Source organism: Rutidosis leptorrhynchoides, chromosome 4 (assembly GCF_046630445.1).
Source record: "Rutidosis leptorrhynchoides isolate AG116_Rl617_1_P2 chromosome 4, CSIRO_AGI_Rlap_v1, whole genome shotgun sequence".
In the NCBI taxonomy this organism is placed as follows: domain Eukaryota; kingdom Viridiplantae; phylum Streptophyta; class Magnoliopsida; order Asterales; family Asteraceae; genus Rutidosis; species Rutidosis leptorrhynchoides.
The window spans coordinates 351,754,332-351,776,652 of NC_092336.1; positions in this window are offsets into that span (position 1 = coordinate 351,754,332).

Below are 22,321 nucleotides of genomic sequence, written 5' to 3' on the forward strand. Positions count from 1 at the left end.
ACCTTAATTGGCTAAAGTTAGGGTTTTTGGTGAAGTTAACCCATTATTAGGGTTAAAGGTGCAAAATGGGTCGGGATTGCACTTAGGGTCAAAAGACTCTAGATTGTTAAGTGAGTTGCTTGACCGACTTGAGTTGTGAATTGATTATGTGCTAAAATGGAATAGGTACGTTACATTGACGTTGCAAGTGCGGTTATCTTACACGAAGACTTCGAGGTGAGTGGAATAATTATATGCGTATGTATATAATGTATCTATTTGTTGTAGCGTGAAAGGTGTAGTGTCGAGGTGTTAAGACACCACGTTTCACGTGAAGAGTGTAGCATCGAGGTGTTAAGATGCCACTCGGGTGTAGCATCGAGGTGTTAAGATGCCACCTAGGAGTGTAGTGTCGAGGTGTTAAGACACCACTCCGTAAAATAATGAGTGAATCATCGAGGTGTTAAGATGCCACTCGGGGTGAAGTGCCGAGGTGTTAAGGTGCCACCCTAGGGGTTAGTGGTGCGAGGTGTTAAGTGCCCTAACGGATGTTGTGAACACCGATGGCGTTTTCGCGAGCGTCGTTCCCTTGTACTATTGGTTAACCATGGTTATTTGTGTTGTAAGCATATTATATTATTCGAGTTATATTTATATGCGGTTGTTATGCTAGCTTGTGGTATTGGAGATTTATAGCTTGATATTGCGACGATAAGCTAATGTTGTTTGCTAGCATGTTTGGGGTTGTGTAAGTGTATGCAAGTAGGTATAATTATATATGTATTCGTATAATTATTGCATTCACTAAGCTTTGCTTACCCTCTCGTTGTTTACCATTTTATAGGTTCGGTTTTGGACAAGGGTAAGGGCATCGTTTTGGACTAGAGATCCCGCTTGATGCTAGGGGACGCTTTTGGCTTTAGTAGCTCTTGGAGTTTGACCGATAGTTGGGTAGTTTAATCCCAAACGCCATGCTCATTGTGTAGTTTGGAACTTAAACTTTTTGGTGGTCGAAACTCGTAAATTGTATTAAACTCGTAAAACGACCGATGTGGGCCCCGCTTGTAAAACTTTAATTTTATGTTTGAAACATGCTAGTTTTACATATTTGGTTGTATGGTAAAAAGCGTTTTGTCTAAAAGTGCCGGGAACTAGTCAATCTTTTCGCGGTTAAAAGTCCCGGGGACAGCCAGATATGGCGCGGCGCGCGGTCCATATGGCGCGGCGCGCCGATGGTCTGCAACAGAAATTTTTTTTATTTCGTATTTTCACAAGGTTTTGTCGGGTGTTGGTTTGGGTCGTTACAAGTGGTATCAGAGCGTGGTCTAAGGGATTTAGGTGACTTGAGATAGGCGCCTAGACTTAGACTTTTTGTGTGCGCGTTTATGCGGGACTTGTAGGAATTTGGGTCGGATCGGGATTGGTTTGTGCATAGGTTTATGTAAACTAATCATGTGCTATTTGTTATGTATGTTTAGCGAGCATCGAGGGAGATGGACGTTGTACCAGCAAGTTAATGCGACGTGCTCGCGTAACAATGATTAGCTACCATTGTTACGGGTTCAAATCATGTCAAACAAGCGATGTACGACGATTGTTGAGCAAGATGGGGTAGTGTGGTGTATATGTATATACTTATGTGTTAAATCCTTTTCGTCTCGTTGTTTAATCTATTCCGTCTTATAGAATGAAGATGAGAAACGGGCATGATATCAACGGCGGAGGTACTAGTGAAGAAGTCGAGTTTACGGCCAAGGTTGAGGCCATTTTGAAAAGGCATCATGAAGCTTTTCTCGAGGACGTTAAGAAGATGTTCCTAGATACGATTGACGAGCAATTAGTCAATGTGGTAAAGGAGCAAGTTAAGGCCGTTCTTCGCGAAGATAATGTGGGAAGACGGGACTTTTTCTATAAGAATTTCAAGGACTCTCAACCTCCCTCTTTTGATGGTGAAAGAGATCCTCTTAAGAGCGCCCGTTGGATCTCTGATATGGAGGGGGCCTTCCGTACTTGTGAATGTCCTCTCGATAAGAGGACAAGGTACGGGTGTAGTATGTTGAGGGGGGATGACAAGTTGTGGTGGGACGCAAAGCTCCAGGTTTATGGTGAAGAGCAATGCATGGAATTCACTTGGGATGAATTCAAGTCCGAATTTTTCAAGGAATACCGAACTTCGGCCGATCTTACTAGGCTTAAGGACGAGTTACGTTCCTTGAGGCAAGGGTCGATGGATTTGAACACTCTCAAATCCGTGTTTTTGTCCAAGACCCAATTTTGCCCGGAGTACGTCGGGAATGATAAAATGTTGAAGGAAGATTTCTATCGAACCTTGAAAGACAACTATCAAGATAAGATTAGTGTGAACGTAGTGAAAAGCTTTGATGAGTTGTTTGACATGGCCAAAGGTTTCGAGTCGCTCATCTTAAGAAAGAGTGGTTTTACTTTTGGCAAGATAAAAAGTGAAGGTTCGAGCTATTCAAACTTTTCGAACAAAAAGAACAAGAAAAGTTCTGAAAGTGTCAATAGCGTGAGGAAGGGCGCTTCCGGTGGTTTTACTTTTATGTGCTATAATTGTGGGCAAGCGGGTCATATGGCTCGTGATTGTCCAAAACCATCTTCCGGAAACAAGCTCACTTGTTTTAATTGCGGTAAAGAAGGGCATAAGAAGCCGGAGTGTCCCGATTTGCGCAACGATAATGTTAAGCGTCTAGAGAAGGCGGCGGGTACGGCTAGGGGTCGCAACTATTTGATGACCAATGATGAGGCCAAGCAATCCAATGAAGTCGTCTCAGGTACTTTCATAGTTAACTCTAATCCGGCACGGATACTTTTTGATAGTGGGGCTAATTTGTCCTTTGTGTCGCCTCGATTTGTGCCTAAGTTAAATAAACCGCTAGTTAAGTTAAGTCATCCGGTAGAAGTTGAAATAGCGGATGGCAAGACGGCGCTAGTGGTTGAGGTGTGTAAGAATTGTAATGTTGTATTTGGTTCCGAAACGTTTAAGATCGATCTTATTCCGATGACTTTGGGCAATTTTGATATTGTCGTTGGTATGGATTGGCTCGATCGTTATAGAGCCGATATTGCATTCCATGATAAGTTTATTCGTGTGAAGACCCTAAGTGGGGGAGAGTTAATTATTCATGGTGATAAGCGAAGGAGACCGGTGCCGATATGCACTTTTGCACGGGCACGTCGTTTTGTTGTTACCGGTGGCATGGCTTTCCTTGCCCATGTTGTTGATACTCGCAATGAGCCACCACCTATTCGTGAAATTCCGGTGTTATTTGTGAAGAAGAAAGATGGTAGTATGCGTATGTGCATTGATTACTGTGAGTTGAATAAAGTGACGATCAAGAATCGTTATCCGTTACCTAGGATCGACGATTTGTTTGATCAACTCCAAGGTGCAACGTATTTCTCTAAAATCGACCTACGGTCCGGCTATCACCAAATGCTGGTCCGTGAGGAAGATATTGAGAAAACGGCTTTTCGAACGCGTTATGGGCATTTTGAGTTTGTGGTAATGCCTTTTGGTCTTACGAATGCACCGGCGGCATTCATGGATCTTATGAACCGAGTGTGCCAACCTATGTTGGACAAGTCGGTAATAGTGTTCATTGACGACATACTAGTCTACTCGAAAAGTATGAACGAGCATGAACGTCATTTGCGTGAAGTATTGAAGACGCTACGAAGGGAGAAGTTGTATGCAAAGTTCTCCAAATGTGAATTTTGGCTAAGGGAAGTTCAATTCCTTGGTCATATCGTGAACGAAAACGGTATTCAAGTAGATCCGGGGAAGATCGAAACGGTGAAGAGTTGGGGACGACCGACTACGCCTACGGAAATCCGAAGTTTTCTCGGATTGGCCGGTTATTATCGTCGGTTTATCCAAGACTTTTCTAAGATTGCTTCTCCATTGACGAAGTTGACAAGAAAGAATGCTAGGTTCAATTGGGAGAACGAGCAAGAAATTGCTTTTCAATTGTTAAAAGAGAAGTTGTGTCAAGCTCCGGTGTTAGTGTTGCAGGAAGGTGTTGAAGACATGGTGGTTTATTGTGATGCTTCCTTAAATGGTCTCGGGTGTGTTCTAATGCAAAGAGGTAAGGTCATCGCTTATGCCTCTCGACAATTAAAGGAACCTTAAATGCTGCTCATGCTCTTGCTCACTCTTGGAATAGATAAGAATATCATCAATGAAAACGATAACAAACTTATCTAAATATGGACTACAAACTCGATTCATGAGGTCCATGAATACAGCTGGCGCATTCGTCAATCCAAACGGCATGACCAAAAATTTGTAATGACCATAACGTGTCCGAAAAGCAGTTTTCGGTATATCTTCTTCTTTGAAGCGTAATTGATGATAGCCCGATCTTAGGTCAATTTTCGAGTACACACATGATCCTTGGAGTTGATCAAATAAGTCGTCAATTCTCGGTAGTGGATACCGATTCTTGATAGTTAACTTATTTAATTCACGATAATCTATACACATTCGGAAAGATCCGTCTTTCTTCTTGACGAATAAAATTGGAGCTCCCCACGGTGAAGTACTTGGTCGTATGAATCCACGATCCAGTAATTCTTTTAACTGACTCTGAAGTTCTTTTAACTCGGACGGTGCAAGTCTATATGGAGCACGGGCAACTGGTGCAGCTCCTGGTACTAAATCTATTTGAAATTCTACAGATCTAAATGGAGGTAATCCCGGCAACTCTTCCGGAAATACTTCAGGAAAATCTCTTGCCACAGGCACGTCATTGATGCACTTCTCTTTTTATTTCTTTTTGACTTTATTAACATGTGCTAAGATAGCATAGCACCCTTTCTTCAAGCACTTATGAGCTTTCAAATAACTAATGAGTTTTAGCTTTGAGTTACCCTTCTCTCCATAAATCATTACTGGCATTTTATCCTTACGAGGAATGCGAATTGCCTTCTTGGCGCACACAACTTCAGCTCCTATTTTGGACATCCAGTCAATGCCGATTATTACATCAAAACTTCCTAATTCTACGGGTATCAAATCAATCTTAAATGTTTCTCCGGCTAAATTTATTTTACAATCACGGCAAATTTTATCGGCTTTAATTAGTTTACCATTAGCTAACTCAATCATGTACTTAGCATCTAGAGGTAATGATGAACAATTCAATTTAGCGTGAAAGTCTCTACACACGTAACTTCTATCAGCACCAGTATCAAATATAATAGATGCGGATAAGTTATTAATGGTAAACGTACCCGTAACAAGCTCCGGGTCTTCACATGCCTCTCTAGCATTAATAACAAATGCTCTCCCACTTGCAGGTCTGATATTCTTCTCTGGATTCGGGCACTGGCTCTTATAGTGACCTTGTTTTCCACACCCAAAACAAGTAATGGTAGCCAAAGCAGTTCTATTTGCATTGGTGGCAGGAGTCTTGGTACCATTTGTATTTGTAACGAGAGCCCTACAATCTTCAGCAAGATGACCCTTTCGATTACATTTGTTGCATACCACATTACAGTAACCAGAGTGATGTTTGTGGCATCGGTTGCATAAAGGATTTTGTCCTTTATAACCAAAGCTTAAACCACTACCCGCACCTTGCGTGTTTTCTTGTTTCTTAAAAGATTGTTGTTGGTTACCTCGATCATAATTTCCATTCCACTTTCTTTTGTTACCTGATACCTTCACATCAGTATTGGATACTTTCTTATCCATGATGACCTGATCCATTAGCTCATTTGCCATGGTTATAGCTTCATGAATTGTCTTAGGTTTCGATGCTGTAACATTTGCCTTGACCTTTTTGGGCAAACCATCTTTGTACATTTCAATCTTCCGTTCTTCGGTTGGAACCAATTCAGGACATAGCAAAACTAATTCCATGAATCGCTGATTGTAGTTGGTGATTTCAGTACCAATAACCTTCAGACTTCGTAACTCATCTTCCAACTTCCTAACCTCGTTCCTTGGACAATATTCGTTGATTAACATTGTTTTAAATTCTTCCCACGGAGTATCATAAGCTACATCTCCTCCTACAGCCTTCACATAATTTTTCCACCACGTGAGTGCACTATCTTGTAAAGTGCACGATGCATACTTGGTCATGTCCTTTTCAACACAACCACTGATTTTAAACACAGTCTCCATCTTTTCTATCCACCGGGTTAAACCGATCGGTCCTTCTGTTCCACTGAATGATGAGGGCTTGCAAGCTTGAAAAGTTTTGTAAGTGCACCCCACACGAGGATTTGGGTTAACTGCAGCACCTCTTGCAGCCTCGACCCATAACATTCTGTCGTTCACTCGCTGATTGATGAGTTCCTGGATTTCTTGTTCCGTCATTCGGTTCAATCGCGCCATATTCTTCTATAAGAATGAAAAGAAAATAATTATTCACATGGAATATTATAGATGTAGTGTATATTTACAGTACATTATAGCTTATTAATAATATGAACCAGGTATTATTATAAAAGCCTTTTCTTCTTATTAGCGTTTTATAATTATATCTAGGGTAGTACCTACCCGTTAATGTCCATACTTAATAGCTTAGTACAGAATCAATTACTACCATCTAAATAATACTTAACCATGGAAAATTATTGCATTTCACACTTCACTATTTTACATATGCTTATCTTACATCGAACATTAAGCAAACCACACTAATAATATTATACAAAACATTATATGATCCCATGGTTTAATACGGCAACGCATCGTTTGGTCTATTTTCTAGGACGTTTAGGTTCAAAGAATCGCTTAACGCTTATCCTGGCTGTCTGCCTATATTTTGGCTGTGGGACTGAAGAACTGGATGCCGGGATAGAACGAATAGGAATAGCGGGAATAGGGGTGGTAGTGTCTAGTGTAGTTGGTGCCACATCATCCTTATTAAACTCAGGATTTGAATTTTCTAATTCATTAGCCTTTCGTTTCTTTCCTAGTTCGAACTCTTCTTTTGTAATTTCCTGTATTTCTTCCTCGGGTTCACTTTCCTCCTCGGGTTCACTTTCCTCCTCGGGTTCACTTTCCTCCTCGGGTTCACTTTCCTCCTCGGGTTCACTTTCCGGGTTCTCTATAGTTGGTTCATCCGGAATTTGTGAGTCTTCCCCAAAGATATTATTTTCGTCATCGGATAGGTTAATGACTGGAACACCATCTGAAGATTCTGGTTCGGAGTCGCTGAATGTGATAACAAGTTTTGAGCCCGACATCTATCACACAACAACTAACCCATTAGTACTACATAATATTTACATATAAATTTTAACCAACAATGATAAGCAATGGTTTTTAAATCAGACCCGGTCAAAGTCCAGACTTACTAATGTATCCTAACGACTTATCAGTTAGACACACTAATGCAAACCTGGTTCGCTAAGACCACCGCTCTGATACCACATGTCATAACCCGTCCTTAACCGTAAGAACGTGTTAGATAACGTATGATTTCATTGCGAGGTATTGACCTCTATATGCGACATTTTTTAAAAGAAAAACTGCATATATTATACATTACAAACCATGATTCTTATTTTTGATACAAGCTTTGGACGAAATAAAGATGATTATCGTTTAGCGATAATCTTCGACTTACAAACTTTACAAATGATGATAACAACACGATTTCTAGCATATTTTACAACACAAGTTCTTGGATATGCAGTCTTATTTTTGACACAAATATGCGTACGCAAGATCCTGCTCAAATTCAACATAATGCAGCGGAAGCTTTTAGAAATCACCTGAGAATAGACATGTTTTAAAACGTCAACATAAAGTTGGTGAGATATAGGTTTAATGCCGGCAGCAATATATATATATATAGACCACAAGATTTCATATATAAACGTTTTAATAAAAATATTCTAAGTGGTTGAGCACTTGGTAACCATACTTAACATTTAATCACGTCGCATATTCCCTTTATTATGAAATCTTACTACACCGTACCAAGTGTAGTTACGAAACGAAGTACTGTGCAACCGTTGAATACTGGTCGTCCAGTCCGGTTGGGGTTGTCAGGCCCGATAGATCTATCAACAGGATTCGCGTTTACAATACCGCTGTAAATATTAGTTACCAAGCTACAGGGAAGTATGCCAGTGGTACAACTCAACGTAGAATATATTTTTCAGTTACTTGTGTCCATAATGTAAAACATAAAATACATGTATTCTCATCCCGAAATATTTAGAGTTTAAAAGTGGGACTATATACTCACTTTCGTCTTGAAGATATATATAATTTGACTTGGTCTCCGGTTGATATCACGAACCTATCCATATATAATATATCAATACCTTTTCTTTTTAAACAAACGTTTCATATATATACTTGTTATACTTTTAATACTTTTAATAATTCCTTAGTCCGTAGTTAGCAGTTTGATGTTAGTAATTCAATTTTAATGGTTCATATTTAGATGTTTAATAAACCCGCAATGAAATAAATAAAACCCCCAACGAAATAAATAAAACCCCATCATATATGTATTGGTCGAGATTAATCTTGACCCACGGTACCGGTGTTGTCAAATGACGTGTTGCGTACATAAAGTACCGGTGTTGTCAAATGACGTGTTGCGTACAAACATGGGATCTTATGATTAATCTTCTCGTAATGTTTACGGGTGATCCTGAACCATATAAAATTGAATTATGAGTACATATATATAAATTATCATGTTATCTAAGAAAGATGTGATTTATTTAATTTTTCCCAATTAATCCCGAAGTTAAACTAGTCTTGGATAACCAATTTTGTTTCGGTCATAGTTTCTTCGTTACAACTCCGTTTTCGTTGATTCAACTTGCCATCTCCTTGGATCGAGTTCCTCTTTAAGACTATGAACTGTAAATACCTTAATTTGTATTCAAAATCACACGGCATAGGTGAAACTTTAGTGAAACTTATGAAGTTAAACATTTTCCTTTATGTAAACAACCTTAAATGATTATTTTTCTAAAAATACTTATACTTTGAATTAAATCATGAAATTTTTATGTGTTATCATATTTATAATAAAAATCATTTTTCCAGAAAATAAACCTTCAATTCAAAGTTTAAGATGGTTTTTAATTATCCAACCCAAAACAGTCCCCGGTTACACTCCGACGTCATAAAAACAGTTTTTAAGGTATTCTTTGAAAAACCAAGTTAAACCTTGTTAAGTTAACATATAATTAAGTTATATTACAGGTCTTGAAGTATTTTAAAAGTTAAGTTAGAAGGATCTATTTAGTTTGCAAACAAGTTTGAAAACATTCAAACTATGTTCTTGTTGTTAAAGTTTTATACCACAAAATAAGATAGCTATATATATATGAATCGAATAAGGTTATGAACATAGATTCTACCTCAAGTTCCTTGGACAAGGTTGCTGTAAAAGAGAAGTAAAAAGCTAGAACCAAAAGGGTGATGGAAGTGGATGAAAGATTAGAAGTAAGTTTGTGTTCTTGGAAGGATTTCTTGAAGTGTTTTTGTAAGGGTTTTCTTATGGTGATTAAGTGATGTTTTTGAAGCTAAAAACTTATGAGGATCTTGAAGAACACTTGAAGGTTGAAGATAAGAGAGTTTAGAAGATCATTTAACTTGAAAGAAATTTGTTATGAAAGTGTATGTGTGTGTATATAGGCGTATATATGTATATGTATATATAGACTTTATTTTTTTTTGATTTTTAGCTTAAAAGTCTTCATCCATGATCCCACATGTATTGACTAATCAAAGGCTGCTAAGATCATATAATTTAGGTCTAATAATTGGTATTTTTCAATAGTAAAACTTCTAGAAACTGCGTATTTATACGGGTACATATACCCTAAGTATACGTATAGAAATCTTGTGAAAAATAGAATGAGGATTCAAATATAGCTATCTTTTGTGAATACACTTATATGATTTTATGTATTTAAATCCTTAAAAGTAATTAAATACATTACATATACGATATATGTATAAACATTATAGGTTATAAGTATTTATGTCAAATAACGTTACGTATGGTTATCGTTTTGAAAACTTAAGTTAGTAGTTTCAAAATATACTTATAACTTATTGTTATTAATACAAAATGAGATATTAAAACATTCATTAATCATGTTAAATATGTATATATACATATATATACACAAACGTATAATTATCATATATTGTATAGTTCGTGATATCATCGGTCAAACTAGACGGTCAAACGTTGTGTAAAACTCTTTTCGGAAACATAAATCTCAACAATTTGGATTGCTTATCATGTTGGTAAGGTTTAATTTATATAAATATTAATCTTATAAGTATAGAACGATCGAAAAAGTGCGGGTCATTACAGTACCTACCCGTTAAATAAATTTCGTCCCGAAATTTTAAAATTGTACCTATTTTGCGTCATCGGAAAACAAGTGTGGATATTTTTGTTTCATTTGATCCTCTCGTTCCCAAGTAAACTCGGGACCCCTTCGAGCATTCCAACGAACCTTAACGATCGGTATGTTGCTCTGCTTGAGCCGTTTAACTTCACGATCCATGATTTCGATTGGTTCTTCGATGAATTGTAGTTTCTCGTCGACATGGATTTCTTCAAGAGGAATGGTGAGGTCTTCCTTTGCAAGACACTTCTTAAGGTTTGAGACGTGAAATGTATTATGTACTCCGGCGAGTTGTTGTGGTAACTCGAGTCGATAAGCTACCGGTCCAATGCGTTCGATAATCTTGAACGGACCTACATATCTTGGGTTCAGTTTACCCCTTTTTCCGAAGCGTATTACACCTTTCCACGGTGACACCTTTAACATAACCATGTCACCGATCTGAAACTCTAATGGTTTCCTTCGAACATCGGCGTAGCTCTTTTGGCTACTACGGGCTGTTTTCAATCTCTCCTTGATTTGTACTATCTTCTCAGTCGTTTCGTGTATGATCTCGGGACCATTTAATTGTCGATCTCCTACTTCATTCCAACAAATAGGAGATCTACACTTCCTTCCGTACAATGCTTCGAATGGCGCAGCTTTAATGCTCGCATGATAACTATTATTATACGAGAATTCTGCTAATGGTAGATATTTATCCCATCCGTTTCCAAAATCGATCACACATGCCCTGAGCATGTCTTCAAGAGTCTGAATCGTTCTTTCACTCTGCCCGTCGGTTTGCGGATGATACGCGGTACTCATATCCAAACGAGTTCCTAGGGCCTCCTGTAGTGATTGCCAGAACTTTGATGTAAATCTACTATCACGATCGGATATAATGGAAATAGGTATTCCATGCCTTGAAACAACTTCCTTTATATACAATCGTAATAGTTTCTCCATTCTATCCGTTTCCTTTATAGGCAAGAAATGTGCAGACTTGGTGAGACGATCAACAATCACCCAAATGGTGTCGTATCCCCAGGCAGTCTTTGGTAACTTCGTGATGAAATCCATGGTAATACCATCCCATTTCCATTCTGAGATTTCTGGTTGTTGAAGTTGTGACGCCCCGTACTAATTCATCATGTACGGACCATCAACAACAGGATCATTACAAGGTTAAGTACTATATGCGTTTTCAAAACAGAGTTTACATTCATAAATAAAAGTGACGTCATAACATACGTCAATTGTTTTACAAATCAAAAGTATGCTTCACTAAGTAGAAGCATTAAATAAGTGTACGTGACCATAATGGTCGTTACATAACATAAGTTCATAAGTAAAAAGTTTGAATGCAACATAAGTAGTCATGCGATAACAACTCTAGGCAGCGGGTTCTACAGCACGACTAGTAAGATAGCGGAAGCGACTTCAAGCACCTGAGAAAATACATGCTTAAAAAGGTCAACACAAAGGTTGGTGAGCTATAGTTTAAGTATAACAGTAATGTAAGTAGGCCACGAGATTTCAGTGCTACAACGAGCGTTTCAAAAGTATGTAAAAGTATATGCTTAACCGTGGGCACCCGGTAACTAACTTAACGTTTAATGTACCCCCTTAAAGTGCACTTGGCAAGTGCGTATAACCTCGAAGTATTAAACACTCGTTAAATGCTAGCGCTACTAGCCCGAGTGGGGATGTCAAACCCTATGGATCCATATCTAAGATTCGCGTTCACGGTTCAAAAACCAATGATTAAACGTTACCGAGCTAAAGGGAATGTTTCTGCCGTTATATAACCCACACATATATAAAGTTTAAGTACTCGTGCCTAGTATGTAAAACATAAAATCCGCATGTATTCTCAGTTCCCAAAATAAGTTAAAGTAAAAAGGGAATGCTATAACTCACAATGATTAGTAGTAATGGTAAGGTAGTAGTCGGAAAGTGGTGTGCAAGTAACGGTCCAAACGTCCTCAACCTAAGTCAAATAGCACTAAGTCAATAAGTCGTCTCAAAAGGTTTACAAGTACGTAATTAAGGTCATAAGGGTCATCATCAATCATCATTAAACAAAAGGTAACAAGTAAGACTCGTTTATGAAAGTCGTTTAAAACAAAGGCTGACTTCGGTCAGTCACCACGGCCTCTACCCTTACTGAATTAAGGTGAGACCAGTGGTCATGGCTCCGTCTATGAGTCCCTTAAGTGTGGTAAAATTTACAGAAGCAAACTCGTCTTGGTTTGACCGTGGCGACGGTCTAAGTGCGAGTAGGTCAGAAATTTCTGCACAACGTTAAAGGACATGGTAACGATCGGAGGGCCATAAATCCTAAACCGTAACTCGGATTAAGACGAGTCCTATATGAAAAGTTATCTACTCGAAAAGTTCTATCTAAAAATCAAGGTTAGAACAGCCCAGGTCTACTGGTCTGTTCCAGAAGCATCAGGTCAGTAGGTTTTGGACAGAACAGTGGGTTTTGGAGAGTTCCGGTTGTCTCGGTGCTTGATGTTCATCACGGTTCTCATCCTTGATGCGTATAGCTTCAAGTGTACAACTCGTTGATGTGTTAACATCATTTTGACCAAGGTTTGTCCATCATAACTCAAGTGCAAGTGTTGTAAGTGTTTGATGAACCAAGGTTCCATGTAAGTTTATGAACAAGTTCATGAACACTAAGAAAGATCACAACCAAGTGTTGGATCCATGATACTTGCACCAAAGTGTAAGCTCTTGTTGGTTTCATGTCCTTGTTCAAATGTGTAGTAAGCAACTAACAATAAGAAATAAAGAAAATAAATGATAAGCCTAAACCAACCATGAAGGTGGTATTCTAGTAACATACAACAAACAAGAACACAAGTAACAATTATAAAGATTATAAACTTTAAATCTTTTGAAACAAAATATGTAGAACATAACTAGATAGATTATGTTCTTGGATGTTCTTGATAATACAAGATATTATGAAGAATCAAAACTAAGAAGTTTGATCTTGTAACATGAAAGTAAGTAAGTAAACAACTTAGTATCTTACAAGTAATTAACTTTAAACAAGAACAAGTAACAAAAGTTTTAACAACAAAGATTGATGATGATTATGTGATGTAGAAATCAGTTTTTACCAACAAAGAAAAGAAGAAAAGAAGTTGTTACTTACAAGAAAGAAAGAAGAACTTGAGAGAAAGATAAGAGAAAAGATGAAGCAAGTAAAGTGAGTGTGTTTGAGAAATGAGTGAGCAAGTAATATGTGAATGAAAAATGAAACTAAAATGCCCATCAAATGGCCTAAGGGCCACGAAATTCTGCAGCAAAAAGGGGGGAAGAAGAGGTCTTATGGTTACTTGTATGTAAAGCTTGAAAAAGTTGGGTAAAAGGGTGGTGTTCATGGGGATTATGTGCAACAAGATTCCAAATGGAAGTTAACTATCTAGTTCCATTCACAAGTAATACTTACAAGCTTAAGTGGGCTAATTAATCCACTTTAAAAGGTAGGGTGGGCTCTTAAGCCCAAGTTCAAAAGTCCATTACACTAATTAAGGTCCAAGTTGCAAGTAGTTAACTAGTAATCCAATAAAAGTCCAAGTTAAGCCCAAGTAACTAACTAATAGCTTAAGTTAATAAAAATGATTAATAATATTAATCATGGATGTAAATAATATCTTAAAATATTATTCGTGCAAGTTCCGGGTGTCACAAAGACGTTTCGGGCATTTAAAGTTCAAGTACGGGCAATCAAAGCAATATGTAAATGTAATAACATACATTCGATTAATCAAGCGTATTAATAATAATAATTATTAATAAATAACGTAGGAAAAACCAGGGTCGTTACATTACCCACCTGTTAAAGAAAATTTCGTCCCGAAATTTAAGCTGAAGTAGATGGAGGAGTCGGGAAAAGATGAGGATATTTCCGCATCATTTGATCCTCTCGTTCCCAAGTAAACTCAGGTCCTCGTTTGGCATTCCATCGTACTCGTACAATCGGAATCTTGTTGCGTTTCAAAGTTTTGATCTCACGATCCATAATCTCAACAGGTTCCTCCACAAAGTGGAGTTTGTCATCAATAGTAAGTTCTTCCAAAGGTATGATGAGTTCGGGTGCAGCAAGACACTTCTTCAAGTTTGACACATGGAAGGTAGGATGAACTGAGCTCAATTGTGCTGGAAGATCAAGACGATAAGCAACGGGTCCAACACGTTCCAAAATCTCGAATGGACCAATGTATCGTGGGTTCAACTTTCCACGTTTTCCAAAACGGATCACACCTTTCCAAGGTGCAACCTTCAACATTACACGATCACCAACATTAAATTCAAAGTCTTTCCGTTTAAGATCGGCATAGCTCTTTTGACGATCACGGGCAGTCTTAAGTCTAGCTTGGATCTGAGCGATCTTCTCCGTGGTTTCGTGAACTACCTCGGGTCCGGTGATTTGCTTTTCGCCTACTTCGGCCCAACAAATAGGAGATCGGCACTTACGACCATACAATGCTTCAAAAGGTGCAGCATTAATGCTTGAGTGATAACTGTTATTGTACGAGAATTCGGCGAGTGGCAAATGCCTTTCCCAGGCCTTTCCAAAATCAATGACACATGCACGCAGCATGTCCTCCAAGGTCTGAATCGTTCGTTCACTTTGCCCGTCAGTCTGAGGATGATAAGCAGTACTCATGTCAAGACGAGTTCCCATGGCTTCTTGCAAAGAACGCCAAAATCTGGAAGCAAAACGGGGATCGCGATCGGAGATGATTGATAAAGGTACACCATGACGAGATACAACCTCTTTGATGTACAGCTGAGCAAGTCTTTCCATTGTATCAGTTTCCTTCATCGCTAGGAAGTGTGCAGATTTGGTGAGGCGGTCAACAATAACCCAAATAGTATCGCATCCGCCCACCGTCTTCGGCAGCTTAGTAATGAAATCCATTGTGATCCTTTCCCACTTCCATTGTGGGATTTCCGGCTGTTGAAGTAACCCAGAAGGTCTCTGATGCTCGGCTTTAACCTTCGAGCAAGTCAAACACTTACCAACATAAGTCGCAACGTCCTTCTTAAGATTCGGCCACCAATACTGTTCTTTAAGGTCGTGGTACATCTTACCCGCACCGGGGTGAATCGAATATCTCGACTTGTGTGCTTCATCAAGTATCAGGTTCCGTAGATCTCCATAAAGTGGTACCCAAATTCTTCCGGCATAACATCGGAGTCCAGACTCTCTAACCTCGAATCGAGAGACAAGTATGTTCAAATGCTCATGAGATATGTTCTCCTCCTTGAGAGCCTCAACTTGGGCTACTCTGATCTGGTTGTTGAGGTTCGAATGGATGGTGATGTTCAGAGCCCTAACACGGAGAGGTGCCGTCCTCTCCTTTCGGCTTAAAGCGTCAGCTACAACATTGGCCTTGCCAGGGTGATAACGGAGTTCACAATCGTAGTCGTTGAGCGTCTCGATCCATCGACGCTGTCTCATATTCAATTGCTTCTGATCGAAGATGTGCTGGAGACTCTTGTGATCGGTGAAGATAGTGCTCTTAGTTCCATACAAATAATGTCTCCACAATTTGAGTGCAAAGACAACGGCTCCAAGTTCAAGATCATGTGTAGTGTAGTTCCGCTCGTGAATCTTCAATTGGCGGGAGGCATAGGCAATAACCTTTGATCGTTGCATCAATACACAACCAAAACCATTCTTCGATGCATCGCAATAAACAACAAAGTCGTCACTGCCTTCAGGAAGTGATAGGATAGGTGCGGAGGTTAACTTCTTCTTCAAAGTTTGGAATGCTGATTCGTGTGTGGGTTCCCAAATGAACTTCTTGCCCTTGTGAGTCAGTGCGGTCAAAGGACGCGCAATCAGAGAAAATCCTTCGATAAACCTTCGATAATAACCGGCGAGACCTAGAAATTGGCGGATATGCGTTGGAGTAGTGGGGGTCTCCCACTTGCTGATGGCTTCAATCTTGGCGGGATCAACTTTGATACCCTGGTCGCTCACAACATGACCCAAAAATTGTACTTCCTTCAACCAAAATTCACACTTGGAGAATTTGGCGTAAAGTTGCTCTTGTCTTAAGAGTTCAAGCACTAATCGGAGGTGTTGCTCATGTTCTTCTTCGCTCTTAGAGTAGATGAGGATATCATCTATGAAGACGATAACAAACTTATCCAAGTAAGGCTTGCAGACACGATTCATGAGATCCATGAACACGACAGGTGCATTTGTCAAACCGAATGGCATCACGAGGAACTCATAATGACCATAACGGGTCCTGAATGCAGTTTTCATCACGTCACTTTCCTTCACCCTCAGCTGGTGATATCCGGATCGCAAATCGATCTTTGAATAAACGCTCGATCCTTGTAGTTGATCAAAAAGATCATCAATTCGTGGAAGAGGATATCGATTCTTGATTGTCAATTTGTTGAGCTCACGGTAGTCGATACACATACGGAAGGATCCATCCTTCTTCTTTACAAACAACACAGGTGCGCCCCAAGGCGAGAAGCTTGGTTGGATAAACCCTCGATCTAACAGCTCTTGTAGTTGACTCTGTAATTCTTGCATCTCGGAAGGTGCGAGTCTATAAGGTGCACGAGCTACAGGTGCAGCTCCTGGCACTAAGTCAATCTGAAACTCTACTGCTCTCTGCGGTGGTAATCCAGGCAATTCCTCTGGGAAGACATCAGAAAATTCGTTCACAATACGCACATCGTTCACGTTCTTCACCTCAGTTTCTACCGCTTTCACATGTGCTAGGACAGCAAAGCGTCCCTTCTTCATAAACTTTTGCGCTTTCACGCAACTAATGAGGTTCAACTTCGAGGTACATCTCTCTCCATAGATAACCAGTGGTTCGCCATCTCCTTGTGGTATGCGAAGTGCTTTATCTCCACAGATAACATCGGCCTTTATCTTGCTCAACCAATCCATACCGACGATTGCGTCAAAACTTCCCAGTTTGATAGGTATCAAATCAATTTCGAAATCTGCACCAGCTATGTTGATAATAGCTCCACGACTAATATGGTCAACCTTTTCAAGTTTTCCATTGGCTACCTCGACAAGCATACTTTCCTTCAAAGGAACTAACGACCAATCTAACTTATCACAAAAATGTCTACACACATAGCTCCTATCGGCACCAGTATCAAATAGGACAGAAGCTAAAAGATTGTTGATCTTGAATATACCTGTCACCAAGTCGGGGTTGTCGCGAGCGTCTCTTGCATTAACATTGAAGGCTCTAGCACGTGGTGGTCCGCCATCCTTACGCTTGTTAGGACACTCGTTTCTGAAATGGCCCGTCTTCCCACATTCATAACACTTCTTAGGCCCATTGTTGTTGTGGTTTGGCTTCACATTCAAAGTGGTAACCTTGCAATCCTTGCCAACATGTCCAGATCGTTGGCACTTCTCACAGATAACATTGCAATACCCAGTGTGGTGCTTGTAGCACCTATTGCATTGTGGTAAGGTTCCTTTGTAGTTCGGATTGGTGCGGTTGTTGTTGTTGGGGTTGGTGTTGTTGTTGTGCATGTTGTTGTTTTGCCTGAATCCTTCATGTCGTTTTGCCGGGTTTTGATCATAGTTCCTACCCCTGTTGTTGTTGTGGTTGTTGTCCCATTTCCTCTTTTCACCACTAACAGTTTCAAACTTAGCCTTCTCCGGCTCGTCCAGGATGATTTGATTCAAGAGAGTATGCGCCATGCGCATTGCTTCGGGAACACTTGGTGGCTTGGATGAGGTAACATTACCCTTGATGGACTTAGGAAGTCCCGAGAAGTATTTCTCCAAACGCTTAAATTCGGGGGTGACCATGGTTGGACACATAAGAGCCAATTCCAAAAACCTACGGTTGTAGCTGTTAAGGTCGTTCCCTACGGTTTTCAATTGCATAAATTCGATTTCCATCTTTTGAATCTCGGTTCTCGGACAGTATTCCTCGATCATAGCACATTTAAATTCTTCCCAAGGCGTAGCATACGCCTCATCAATTCCTTTCGCTTGGGCCATGGTATTCCACCATGTGAGCGCGCCATCAGACAGCGTGCAAGATGCAAATTTCGTTTTGTTAGCCTCAGAACAATTGCTAACCCTGAATACCGATTCCAACTTTTCGAACCATCTGGTGAGACCGACGGGTCCCTCAGTGCCACTGAAGTAGTGTGGCTTGCAGTTTTGGAATTCCTTGTAAGTACACCCATCTCGGACGACAGGTGGATTGACAGGCGGTGGTGGTGGAACTTGGGGTTGTCTTTCAGCTAGTGCAGCAGCGACTCGCTCGTTAATCATTTCCTCAATTTGTGCCGCGGTGGGGATAGATCTCCCGTTGGCCATGATGTTCTATACAAACATTTTGACTCAAGTCAAAATCCATTATGCAAATAATAATAATATAGTATATAACAACCAACATGAAAACAGCACAACACATGTTGATTAAGTAATGCAAGCATATATAAGTACCACAAAACCATGATATGATAATGTAAATAGAACACTTGCGCACAAAGTAACAACACAAATTCCATTCATTAATGATAATAAGTTCATACATTACAATAAGTTCGTGCATTACATTAGTGAAATATGAAATTACAAAAGAGATTACAATACGGAATCTAGTACAAAGTCCTACGGCGATGGTGGGTACAAGATGTCCAAAGCATGAGTCAACTGCTCCTCGAGCTCCGTAACTCGAGTCTGGAGAATCTCAATCTCCCGCCTCATTTCCTCATTAGAGGAAGATGGTGGGGCAGGTGGTGCTGGCGGTGCAGGTGGAGCCGGTGGTGCTGAAGTGGATGGTCCGGCTCTGGGTGGAGACGGTAATATCAGTGGGTCGGCGGGGTACGGCACCAGCCGTTTACGAGCAGTGATCCTACGACGCCGACCATAAGCGTCAGTGACAGTACGACCAGGAATTATGCCAGCGAAGCGATACCGCTTCTTCGGCGGGGTAGAAGGTGCCTGAATCGGTCGGTCAGCGGGATCCTCCTCATCACTGGAGTCGTCAGATGAGGTGTCGTCTGAAGAAGCATCGGTGGAAGAACCGTCGTCTGAATCATGCGGTGGTGGCGCGGGTGGCTCAACATATCCGAAAGCGGCCAACATCTGTCGGTGTCGGCCTGGCGTAATCACGGCTAAGCGGCCGTCGGCAGTGCGTCGGCAAGGAGTGCGCCAGTGGTTACGGAAGGGACCTTCCCCGAACTCCGCGGGGATCTCCATGCCACCAATGCGAGCCAGTTGCCTCAGGGGTCTGGAAGAAGACGCCGGGATAGGCACACTGGAGCTAGCTCCAGAACTAGAGGCGCCGGGGTCGCCAGTGGGTGTCGGGGCCGGAATGTCAGCAGCAGCAGCAGCAGCAACAGGTGCAGCAGTGGGTGGAACAACGGGGCCTGAGCCGCTCGGGATGTCAGTAGGTGGAACGTCCGACATCTGAACAAGGAAAAATAAATTTTCCATGTCAGTATGTCATAAAGCAAGCAAATAATAGGCCAACAGTTTAAATCATGTATAACAATAAGTAGCATGGCAATATCAGTAATCGTATGAAACTAGCATGCAATCGAAAGCAAGTAATAGCATGCAGTAGTGAAATCATGTAGTAGCATACGGCATATAGCAGTAACAGTAAGCAGCATCATGCAGTAAGTTCAGCGGAAACAAGTAAACTAACAAGTTGTAGATTAGCCCTATTAGTGAATCCTACTCGGGTCGGTCTTAGACTCACTAATGCATCCTAATTCCCTACAACCAATGCTCTGATACCAAATGTGACGCCCCGTACTAATTCATCATGTACGGACCATCAACAACAGGATCATTACAAGGTTAAGTACTATATGCGTTTTCAAAACAGAGTTTACATTCATAAATAAAAGTGACGTCATAACATACGTCAATTGTTTTACAAATCAAAAGTATGCTTCACTAAGTAGAAGCATTAAATAAGTGTACGTGACCATAATGGTCGTTACATAACATAAGTTCATAAGTAAAAAGTTTGAATGCAACATAAGTAGTCATGCGATAACAACTCTAGGCAGCGGGTTCTACAGCACGACTAGTAAGATAGCGGAAGCGACTTCAAGCACCTGAGAAAATACATGCTTAAAAAGGTCAACACAAAGGTTGGTGAGCTATAGTTTAAGTATAACAGTAATGTAAGTAGGCCACGAGATTTCAGTGCTACAACGAGCGTTTCAAAAGTATGTAAAAGTATATGCTTAACCGTGGGCACCCGGTAACTAACTTAACGTTTAATGTACCCCCTTAAAGTGCACTTGGCAAGTGCGTATAACCTCGAAGTATTAAACACTCGTTAAATGCTAGCGCTACTAGCCCGAGTGGGGATGTCAAACCCTATGGATCCATATCTAAGATTCGCGTTCACGGTTCAAAAACCAATGATTAAACGTTACCGAGCTAAAGGGAATGTTTCTGCCGTTATATAACCCACACATATATAAAGTTTAAGTACTCGTGCCTAGTATGTAAAACATAAAATCCGCATGTATTCTCAGTTCCCAAAATAAGTTAAAGTAAAAAGGGAATGCTATAACTCACAATGATTAGTAGTAATGGTAAGGTAGTAGTCGGAAAGTGGTGTGCAAGTAACGGTCCAAACGTCCTCAACCTAAGTCAAATAGCACTAAGTCAATAAGTCGTCTCAAAAGGTTTACAAGTACGTAATTAAGGTCATAAGGGTCATCATCAATCATCATTAAACAAAAGGTAACAAGTAAGACTCGTTTATGAAAGTCGTTTAAAACAAAGGCTGACTTCGGTCAGTCACCACGGCCTCTACCCTTACTGAATTAAGGTGAGACCAGTGGTCATGGCTCCGTCTATGAGTCCCTTAAGTGTGGTAAAATTTACAGAAGCAAACTCGTCTTGGTTTGACCGTGGCGACGGTCTAAGTGCGAGTAGGTCAGAAATTTCTGCACAACGTTAAAGGACATGGTAACGATCGGAGGGCCATAAATCCTAAACCGTAACTCGGATTAAGACGAGTCCTATATGAAAAGTTATCTACTCGAAAATTTCTATCTAAAAATCAAGGTTAGAACAGCCCAGGTCTACTGGTCTGTTCCAGAAGCATCAGGTCAGTAGGTTTTGGACAGAACAGTGGGTTTTGGAGAGTTCCGGTTGTCTCGGTGCTTGATGTTCATCACGGTTCTCATCCTTGATGCGTATAGCTTCAAGTGTACAACTCGTTGATGTGTTAACATCATTTTGACCAAGGTTTGTCCATCATAACTCAAGTGCAAGTGTTGTAAGTGTTTGATGAACCAAGGTTCCATGTAAGTTTATGAACAAGTTCATGAACACTAAGAAAGATCACAACCAAGTGTTGGATCCATGATACTTGCACCAAAGTGTAAGCTCTTGTTGGTTTCATGTCCTTGTTCAAATGTGTAGTAAGCAACTAACAATAAGAAATAAAGAAAATAAATGATAAGCCTAAACCAACCATGAAGGTGGTATTCTAGTAACATACAACAAACAAGAACACAAGTAACAATTATAAAGATTATAAACTTTAAATCTTTTGAAACAAAATATGTAGAACATAACTAGATAGATTATGTTCTTGGATGTTCTTGATAATACAAGATATTATGAAGAATCAAAACTAAGAAGTTTGATCTTGTAACATGAAAGTAAGTAAGTAAACAACTTAGTATCTTACAAGTAATTAACTTTAAACAAGAACAAGTAACAAAAGTTTTAACAACAAAGATTGATGATGATTATGTGATGTAGAAATCAGTTTTTACCAACAAAGAAAAGAAGAAAAGAAGTTGTTACTTACAAGAAAGAAAGAAGAACTTGAGAGAAAGATAAGAGAAAAGATGAAGCAAGTAAAGTGAGTGTGTTTGAGAAATGAGTGAGCAAGTAATATGTGAATGAAAAATGAAACTAAAATGCCCATCAAATGGCCTAAGGGCCACGAAATTCTGCAGCAAAAAG